A 9,937-nucleotide genomic window follows, 5' to 3' on the forward strand; every position below is an offset into this window, starting at 1 on the left:
CCGCCTGAGGCAGAGGTCCCCACCTTCGATGTCTCTAGAGAGTCTGCACTGGCTCCAGGCCTTCCGCCTTTGCACAGGCCCCGCCTCTGTCTCTTTCAGGCCCCAGGAAAAGCCCCTGGCAGGTGGTGGGGCTTCCCAGGCTGGCCTGCCCCTGGCACTGGGAACATCTGATGTCTGGGACTAGGGCCCCAGACAGGGCACCCTTTCTCCTGCTGGAAAGGGGTGGTGTGGGGGCAGACCAAGGGCCCAACCTGGAGGGAGATTGGTGGGGGTGGGGGAGCCCGAGGCAGGCCACACTTTGCTCTTAGGATGAAGTCTAAATGCCTTGGCCTGGTAGGGGTGGCCTCGGCTGGACCCCACCCCTGCCATTCCGCAGATACGACTGCACTTCCTCTGAGCCTTTGTGTAGACTGTTCCTCTACCCAGAACACCTTGTCCAACCAATCAGAGCTCTGAGAATCCAACCTGTTTCGTGACTTCAGTTCTGGGGCTGCCCTTGTCTGGGACACCCTCTGGTGGACCTGATGAGCTGCCAAGTTGCCCCTGCCCCTCTTCGGCCCCCTGTAAACCTGTGCCTGCTCCCTCATGTCCAGCCCTTGACCAGGAAACTGACCTCTCACCCACTGACACGTGGCTGGCCCAGGCCTGGCATGGCACAGGGTGCGCTGGGGATTCAGACAGTGGGAGGGGAGCCCTGCCTTACCTCATCTGTAGGGAGGAAAGTGCCTGCCCAGCTGGCCAAGCGGCTGGCCCTCAGCCCCACCGTGCCTGGAGGTGCAAACCCAGGGAACGGGGAAGCAACAGAGTGAGATCTAGAAAGACAGGAAACCAGACCCCGTTCCCCTCTGCTAGCCTCCTGCCACCCGCCCTGAAACCCTCTCAGCTCTGTTCCCGCACACGGGCCCCATCATGCACATTCCCCTCCTCCAGGAAGGCCTCAGATGAGACCTGCCTCTGCCTCCCCAGCTCTCCCATTCGCCAAGGGCAAGGCCGAGCAGGTGGGAGGCCTGGACTCCCACCCTATGGTTAGTGCCTGCTGAATGACCTGGGGCGACCTGTGCAACCTCTTCAACACTCCTGAGATGGGGGGATGGCCCAGGTGAGGGGAGGCGGAGGGGTGGGCTGTACGCGGACCTTGGCTGCGGTTGTGACCAACCCTGTTGATCCAGCTGCAGGGCGGGGCTGACTGCCCTCCCAACCTCCCGCCACCCAGACTCGCTGTTCCTACACTCTGCTGCCCCCATGTGGCCACTCCCAGCGCTGCAGGCCACACGGAGGCTGCTCAACTCCCCACCAGGTGTTCTCCACCCAGTCCCCAACCTCCAGCCTCACCCTCTCCAGCACTTTCTCTGAGACCTAAGGGGCAAATCTGACCAATGCTACCTTGCCTGAGCCCCCGTTCAGGACCCTCTCCACAAAGGTTGATAGGCCCTGGTCATCCTCCAGCAGCCTCGGGGGCTGTGCCTCCATGCCGGGCCCCAGGAAGTGCAGAGGAGGAGCTGCTCAGGTGGGCCACAGTGGCTGAGGCCTGGGCTCTGTGCCCAGATTCTGGACTTTCCTGGGCTAAGGAGCCTGAGCGCTGGTCTAATGAGGACTTGGAGCTGACCCTGCCAGTGACTGCGCCCAGCCAAGGAGCCGAGCCACTGTGGACACTCCCCTCCTATTCCTTCAAGCATGAGGAGCACCTGCGGCCACCACTGGCCCTTAAACAGAGGAGATAAACACAGTTTTAACAAAAGAGTCCCTGGGTGGAAATAAGAGAAACACACATAGATAACAGGTTCTCATTCAGAGAGCGGGGGAGTGAGCTGCATTTGAGAAGAGGAACTCAGCACTTGATCTACCTCTCAGCCTCTGGTGGAAAATGTCCATGCAGGGAGGACACCACCGCCTCAGAGCCCTTCACTGAATGTGCCAATGCAGACCCTCTTCAAGCTGGGGCAGCAAAGGAAGATGAAGGAAGAGAGGGCCCAGAATGTCAGAAAGCACAAAGACTTCAGTGATTTTTCACTTCCAGAAGATCCAGGGCGCTGAGATGACCTGAACAAGTAAATTTGTACCTCCGTGGACAAAACCTGGTGTTACCCCTGGGGACGCCTCCACTGCTCCTGTTCTCTGTCCACTGCTTCGCCACAGTGGTCTTTCATGGTTTCACTTTGACATCCTCACGCCTGTCTCACTGCTGCTTTGTCCTGGTCTTTTGCTAGTATTTCCGGAGTGGACTAAAGCATGTTCCTTTGCACCACACTCATCTCTCAGGGTCCAGGGCCCAGGCTGTGCTGAGCCACCCATCCATGGTATTGGGTCTCAGGAGAGACTCTCCTGTGGCAGGAGAGGCAGCAACATATGTGGCCTAAGAGCAAAATCATCCAGGATGGAGCCCAGATATATGAGACAGTTTCCCATCTACAATATCCAACTATCAGTTGCCTCCTTCCCTGGCCCCTGTGGAGGGAGCTGTTCAGGTCTTCGCTTCCAGAGCCCTCTGCATTCCCTGCTCCCTGCAGCCTCCTCACATTGGATGGTCATCAGATTTCCCCCGTGGGCTTCTCTTGGAAATCCAGAAAAACCTCATGAGTAAAGGATTCTTATTCCTATCAGTAACACGGGGCAGAGCCAGAGTCTTGACTCACAGATTCTGTGGCCTGACAGTGGCCTGGCTCTCAGGTGACTCCACTCACAGTTTCCGCTGAGAGAGTGCAGGGTGGCCAGCGAGCAGCAGAGGGCACTGTGGGTCTGTCTCAGGGTCTGCACAGGAGAACCCGCAGCTGTGCCGCCCCCCTATCTCCCCAGGGCTAGGGCAGCAAAGCCTGTGTTTGCTGCTGAGGAGTCAGCAGCTGTGTCCTTCCAAGCTGGGCAGAGTCTCGTGCTCACAGATCTGTGGAAGGTCCCAGAAGCTGCTTCCTCTTTGGTCCCTCCAGTGGGGCAAACTCTGAGTCTCACCCCTCAGACCTTCTGTCTAAAGAACCAAGCTCAGACCTCAGCTGGTTCTCAGGGTGAGGCAGAGATCACCAGTGAATCAAACAAATTTACATGAACAGCCCCTCCCCACCAGGCAAGTGGAGAAGATAAAAAAGGCCTGTGCAGCCCAGCACAGCACTCAGGTTTCAGGAGGGCTGTGTCCACCGGGGCTTGGATCCCCTCCTCCTCATGTTCCTCTCTCACTGCACAGGTAGGAACAGTCTTTTGATGTCCAGAGTCAGGTCCTGAGCCTGTGTCATCCTCCTCTGGCTCATACCCCCAAACAGCTTAACCCTGGTCACTGCCCCAGCACCTAGGACTATCTGTCTGCAGGTTCCCTCTCCCGGCCCATGCTGACTCAGCCGCCCTCCCTCTCTGCATCCCTCCCTCTCTGCATCCCTGGGAGCATCTGCCAGACTCACCTGCACCCTGAGCAGTGGCTTCTGTGCTTCCGTGTTGATGACTTCTCAATACTCTGGTCCTAGCAAAAGCCAGGGATCCCTCCCCAGTTTCTCCTGAGAATACTATTCAGACTCAAATAAACACTAGGGCTCTGGAGTCCCCAGCTGCTTCTCTGGATGTAAAGATGCCTCGGCCAATGCAGGGATTCTGCACACCTCTGGGCTGCAGCCTGAGGATGAGGCTATTACTGTAATGTATGGCATAACAACTCTAACACTTACTCAGTGCCCAAGACCTACAGAGAAGTGAGCAAAACCGCCCTTCTGTTCTCTGGGATTGCACAGTCATCTTGGCTGGTGTTTTTTCCCAAGTCTAGCTCAGGGGTGTCTTCTGTTGTCAGTTCTTCAAACAACACCTGATTTTCCTCAAACAACTAGATCTGACGGGGCCATATGCTTATATTTAGTTTAACTTTTAGCTCTATCCATTGTTCATATTGCCTCACCCTAATTATGTTTTCTTCAAGGAGAAATTTGTGGTTTAAGATAAAAATATCTCATTGGAGACTTTGGTGGAGGTTGAAAGATGTTGATTTGGGTCAAGCCAAGCTTAGTTTGAAAAGTGTAAAAAAAAATCAAAGTAAAACTTAAGTCCTGAAAGAATTCTGTTCTGGGTCCACGGGGCCTGCTTGTATCTGAGGAAGGGGAGATGAAGGATGCTGGTGGAAAGTTAGAGGAACCAGAGAGGGTGAGCCAAGGAGCAAGCACAGCTGGAGTCGGGAAAGAGGCACAGACCCGTGCAAGACACACAGCTCTGGGGCTGATGGGCAGAGTGTGGGTGCAGCCGGCCTGGGGCTGAGCGTTGCTGCGCTAAAACTGTGCTGTCACCTACAACATGGACCTGGGGTGACATGGATCTGATGGGGTCTTACCCAAGCAAAGTCTCTGTCATCTCCACCTGGGTGATGTGTCTCTTATTGTCATCTCAGAGGTAACAGCTCAGTCTTTATCTTATTTCTATCAAGGCTGTCAACTGATTGGGTAAAGGATGTGACTCACATTGTAAATGATGAGCTTGGCCAGGTGCGGTGGCTCACACCTGTAATCCCAGCAATTTGGGAGGTTGAGGTGGGTGGATCACTTGAGCTCAGGAATTGGAGACCAGCTTGGGCAACATGACAAAACCCAGTCTCTACAAAAAATAAAATAAAATAATTAGCCACATGTCAGGCTGTACACCTGTGGTCCCAGCTACTCAGGAGGTGGAGGCGGGTGGATTGTTTGAGCCTAGGAGGTTGAGGCTGCAGTGAGCCATGATTGCACTCCCACACTCCAGCCTGAGTAACAGAGCAAGACCCTGTCTCAAAACAAAAACAAAAAACAACAAAAACAAAAACGCAAAAAACAGATGAAGGCTAATCAAAGTCTCCTGTTTTAAATGTGAATCCCATCTTTAAAAATACCTTCACGGACACATCTAGAATTCTGTTTGAGTGTATGACTGGGTTCTGTGGCCTACCTAATTTGATACACAAAATGAACTGTCATATGGAAAGATTTGAGGTAGCTCTGCCTCCTCTTTGGGTCCTCAGGAGGAGGGTCATGGGTGTCCCCATCCTGCCTGGGTCCCCTCTTCCTCACTGTCTTCGCACATGTCCCAAGGACAGGCCACTGAGGCCCTTGCAGGCCTCCCTCCCAGCTCTGCCCACCCCAGGGTGGACCCTGCCCTGTGCTCACGCGTCTCTGCATCTCCCTGTGCTGGTCCAGCCTCCTGCAGGGGCTCAGCTCCCAGGACAGAAACCACCATCTGCTGCCCTTGGAGACACAGCACTGGACACAATGGTGTGATTTTGTCACATCAGCGCCGGGGGTGTCTCATTAGAAACCCAGATCCATTAAAACCACCACACGCCTCAGACCCAGGCTCTCTCTTTTGTTCCACATCACCCTTCCTCAGCAGCTGCTGGCTCCCACTTGGGAAGAAGCTGAACATCACCGTCCAGCACAGCACACAGGCCGTCCTCCTCCGGGGCCCAGGCCTGGAGAATGAAGTTCCACCTCCTTGAGCACCCACAGCCACTCTCCTCCCCAAGCAGTGCTGACTGTAGAGACTTTGTGTTTTTCCCAGAGTTTCTTCATCTGACCAAGTGAGTTGGAAGCTGGGCTCCGTACAGTCTTCCCCCACACACACAGTGCAGGGGCAGCCAGGGCTTTGTCCTCAGTTATATTTAGAATTTGGGGTTCCTACAATCAGTGACTCTCTCCTTTTTGCAATTTCTCCCTCATTTACCAACCTCTCTGCCAGCCACAAACTTTTACCTCAAGTGAGTTAAACTCCAGACAAAATGAACAGGGCCCCAGCCCTCTCCTTTCTCTGTCATTAATACTTTTTAGGTTCCTGTTTCCAGGCTGGGCAGTTAGAAGTAGGCTCGGCGGTCCCACCAGCTGCCCCGGGGTCTCGGGACAGGGGCTGGGGGGTCTCACATGTTGCCCTTCCTGTGTCGCAGCAGCACACTCTGCCCCCATCCCAGTAGTGTCCTGTGGCTGGCTGGCCCCACCTCCCAACGGACAAAAGGAGGGCAACAGGTACCTGGTAGGTTCCACCATCTACTTCCACTGTGACAATGGCTACAGCCTGGCCAGGGCAGAGACCAGCACCTGCCAGGCTGATGGCACCTGGTCCTCACCCACCCCGGAGTGCCAGCCAGGTGAGGACACCCTGCTCATATACCTGCCTGCACCTGTCCCCACTCACCACCCCAGAGGGCCCCTCGCTGACACTCGCTTCCCCACCAGTTCGCAGCTACACGGTGCTTTTGGGCATCATCTTTGCAGCCTCGCAGTGGTGGCGGCGGTTGCACCCAGGGGCTGTGGGTGAGGGCACCTGCAGGGGAAGGGAGGGCATACCCAGGGCCAATTCTGTTGACCATGACCCTCTACCACCCCTGCCTTGCTTGTGGTGGAACCCCCAGTGGCACCTGAGGTGCGGCCCCTGTGGTGAACCCCCCATGCTGAGATGCACATGTGGGTCCCTCTGGCCTTGGCTGCAGCAGCCACACCTGCCTGGGCACGTCCCGAGGGTCCTTGCACCCTCAGTGCTGACAGGCCCCTCCCAGGTCCCCACCCATCCCAACCAGGAATCATTTCATTCGCTCAGTTCCCTGAAGCAAGGGGTTCGGATGCTGGAGCTACCGCTTGCCAGGGGCATCCTTAACCGTGCAGGGCTGGCGACCTTGCAGTGGCTTTTGAGGACTGAGGGAGCGACAGGAGCATAAGAGTGGCTCTGTGCAGGCCAGCGGTGAATGTTACCAGGGTGAGTTCCCTCCAGACGGCTCCCGGGATGCTCAGGGAGGACATGTTCCCCTGTCCTGGCCTCTTGGCTTTTGACCAGGTGGGTACTATGTGGGCACCTTGGTGGGTGTGAAGGCCTGAGGTCAGACCGCCCAGGCCTCTAGCCAGGGCTGGGAGAGGCGTGAAGGCCCAGGGCTTCCCCTCAGTCTCCCCACAGGAATGGGGAGGAGGTGAGGGCAGCCCGCAGCCTCGCGTGGCTGGACTACTCACCCTTCAGGTCCATCCAACTCTGCTCAGCGAAGCTCAGCACCTCCTGGTTCAGCAGCACCTCCAGACCTCTGGTCCCATTGGCCAGCCTGACCTCCACCACGTCTGAGTTGCCCTCCTGGACGGCCACTGCAGTCAGCCCCGTGCCACGGGTCTGTGTGCCTGTGGTGGTGGGAGCGGAATGGGTGCCACTTGGCTCCAGCCTCTCACCTTGGATGTACCCCATGCCACTCAGAGCAGCCCCTAGCCCTGGCCTCACCGTTGGACATCCTCCCAGGCTGGGCCCGCGCCTGCACCCTCAGGTCAGTCAGCACTGCCTCTAGCAGCACGTACTCTCCGCGCCCATTGAATGTGAAGTTGGTGCCGTCAAAGGTCACAAAGTGTGGGTCTCCGAAGGCGGAGGCTGGGGTGAGAGTGGAGGGTCAGGTGGGGTGCACCCCAGCCCAGCCCAGCCCGATCTTTCCCAGGGTCCGGGGCACAGGATGGCACCCACCCAGTTGCGGGGGCCGGTAGTTGCGGCAGTCATTGGAGGGCCGCCGTTGCATGTAGCGGGCGCAGTCGGGTGCCCAGAGGCAGCAGTAATAGAAACTGAGGACATCATAGAGCCAGTGGGACATGCCGGGCACTCGGGGTGGCGTGCGGAACGGGGGTGCGCCCCAGTCATGGCCGCGGTCAGGAGTGCTGCCGCTGCTGGAGTCAGCCGTCAGGAGCTGCGTCCCGTCCGCCGTGTAGCAGCACTGCTGACCCGAGCCGTACCGAGGGCTGCGGGAGCCAGTGGGTCAGGGCCAGGCCACTGTTGGGAGCCCACCCCTGTCCCCAGACCCCACCCCGGCCCCAGCCTGGGGGCTCACCTGGCCTGCACAGAGCGCACACAGTGCACGGCCCCGGGGTGGTAGGTGCACACGCTGCCCTGCTCCATGTCACAGCCGTAGTCCGTCTGCAGAGCAGCAGGTGGCCGTCACCCAGTGGCCTCCGGTTCTGTCATCCCCTTCCCAAGGCCAACCCTACAGGGGCCCTGAGACCCCCGCCCCACCCTCCAGGACACCTCTGTCTGCCTCCCCTGGTGCTGTCCTCAGTGGGGAGGCGACACCCTCATCCCCGCTCCTGGGCCCTGATGGGAGGCTCACGAAGAAGTGGCCGGAGTCAGCCCGGGCCTGGGTCAGGGTGCAGGGGCAGTCCGGCAGCTCCTCCAGGAAGTTGGGCAGCTGATCCTCCATCTCCTCCCAGGCCTGGCACTGAGTGTGTGCCCAGGCCACAGGGTCCTCTCGGAAGTCATCGCTCAGGTGCCAGGCCAGCGTGTGGTCATTGGTCCAGAGCGCCTGCACGTCCCTGTGGAGACAATGATGCTGGAGCTGGGGCCAGGCCACACCACCCCATGGTCGCCCACTCTCCGCACCCCCGGCCCGGGCTGCCCAGGTAAGCACGATGGGCCGCAGGCAGCCGGGCCCTCCGCCCATCACCTGCGCCTCCACGCCTTCTTACTTCTGCCCCGCGTAATTTTTTTTTTTTTAAGACAGAGTCTCGCTCTCTCAGCCAGGCTGGAGTGCAGAGACATGATCTCAGCTCACTGCAACCTCTGCCTCCGGGCTCAAGCAATTCCCCTGCCACAGCCTCCTGAGTAGCTGGGATTACAGGGGCATGCCACCAGGTCCGGCTAATTTTTGTATTTTTAGTAGAGACGGGGTTTCACCATGTTGGCCAGGCTGGTCTTGAACTCCTGACCTCAGGTAATCCACCCGCCTAGGCCTCCCAAAGTGCTGGGATTATAGGCGTGAGCCACCATGCCCGGCCTGCCCCGTGTAATTTTTGCTCTCCTGAGAAACCTCTCCTGAGGTGGTTACATGGAGTGCCTGGGGCTCGTGTCCCTGCACAGCCCAGGGTTGTCATCATCCTCAGTCCCACAGCTCTGGCCCCCAGTGAGGACTCTGCAAGTGACGCTGGTGTGGGGTATGAGCCACCTGAATGCCTTTTCTCCACCTCACAGGGGTCAGCAGCACCCGGCGAACAGCAGCAGGAGGAGCTGCGAGAACAGTTGGTCATGGGCAGAGCTGCACTTGGGCATCTCCTGCCACCACCCCCTCCCCAGGGGAGCCCAAGGTAGGGGAGGCTCAGCGTGGAATGAAACAGGGGAGTGAGGGACACAAAGAGATGGGAAGTGGGAGGGCTCTAGCCCCACCAAGTATGCAGAGACCCCCTCATTGTCCTGGACACCACAGGGGCACCTGCAGGTCCTCTGTGCATGGGCCTGGGAGGCAGACCTGCCCTAAGGGTGATGTGGAGGCTACAGGTGCCACATGCACCAGCACCCACTCTAGCCATCAGCCTGCAGGTTGACTAAGGGTCAGGCCAGGTTTGAACCCATGCTTGACTGGGCCAGGACCCGTGGCTAGAGCACCTGGGAGCTCCTTCAGTCCTGTTCTGCAGGAAGGAGGACAGCAGACTTTAGGACCCCACAGCACGGCAGTGCTGACCATTTCACCCTCTTGGTCTCCTTGAGGAATAGGGACGGGGAGCCCTCTGGGGACGGGCGAGGTCTTCCAGGACAGGCTTGATTTTGGTCCCCTGTTTTCTGAGGTTGGGTTAAAACACCGACCATGGCAAAGGGGGCACAGCTCGGGTTCCCACACCTCACTTTTCACAGCCTCCAAGGGCAGCAGTGCACGTGGAGGAGACATTTCCCATGAGGCCAAGGCCTCCAGTGCTCACCGATGCCCTCGGCGAAGTTGGGGTAGAACGCGTCCGTGAAGAGGGGCTCGGGCAGCTCACGGAAGTACAGCTTCAGCGTGCCTGCGATGGCGTTCACGTCCATCTCGCTCATCATCACCGACACGTCCTTGTTATCTGGAAAGAGCACGGAAATGCAGCGGCCTCCTTCAGGATCCCGAGTGAGTCTCCCACCACCCCTGCCTTGGCTAAAGCACCGTCCCTGCCACGCTGACCACTGTGCGGGTCCCTCCTGGGCTTTGAGCAGCTCATCTGACCCCTCCCAAGAGCTGTGCGTGGTTCTGTGTCTGCAG

The 9,937-nt window shown here is 58.2% G+C and overlaps 1 pseudogene; it reads left to right on the top strand.

Moving 5' to 3' along the window:
• LOC103223050 (glutathione hydrolase 5 proenzyme-like) overlaps positions 1-9,937 on the top strand; it is a 41,379-nt pseudogene that overhangs the window by 12,396 nt on the left and 19,046 nt on the right.

Source organism: Chlorocebus sabaeus, chromosome 19, assembly GCF_047675955.1.
Source record: "Chlorocebus sabaeus isolate Y175 chromosome 19, mChlSab1.0.hap1, whole genome shotgun sequence".
NCBI lineage: Eukaryota > Metazoa > Chordata > Mammalia > Primates > Cercopithecidae > Chlorocebus > Chlorocebus sabaeus.